Source organism: Brassica oleracea, chromosome C7 (assembly GCF_000695525.1).
Source record: "Brassica oleracea var. oleracea cultivar TO1000 chromosome C7, BOL, whole genome shotgun sequence".
NCBI lineage: Eukaryota > Viridiplantae > Streptophyta > Magnoliopsida > Brassicales > Brassicaceae > Brassica > Brassica oleracea.
The window spans coordinates 14,901,281-14,901,697 of NC_027754.1; positions in this window are offsets into that span (position 1 = coordinate 14,901,281).

A 417-nucleotide genomic window follows, 5' to 3' on the forward strand; every position below is an offset into this window, starting at 1 on the left:
GGTACTCCAATACCTAATAAAGACTCATGCATGCAAAATGCAACCTAAACATGGCTAAATCCTAGTCTATATGATCAAAATACACATGGGTGAATGGATAACACAATGAAAATATGCAAGATATCAACTCCTCCAAACTTGTTCTTTACTTGTCCTCAAGTGAACTTGCAAGAACTCATATAGGAGAGAGATTTGAAGGTGGGAACTCAAAGCCAAAAGTAACACTTCCTAGCACTCAACTTAACATCATAAAGAAACATAGCAAATAGCATGAGCAACTCTCTTATTATACTCTAGCTTCTCTAGGCATATCCCTACTCTTATGCCTCTACACAAGTCGCAATACTCATCAACTAACAAGTCCCTTCAACCAGCTCTCACATTGATTCACACACACACACACAAAGTGAATTATCA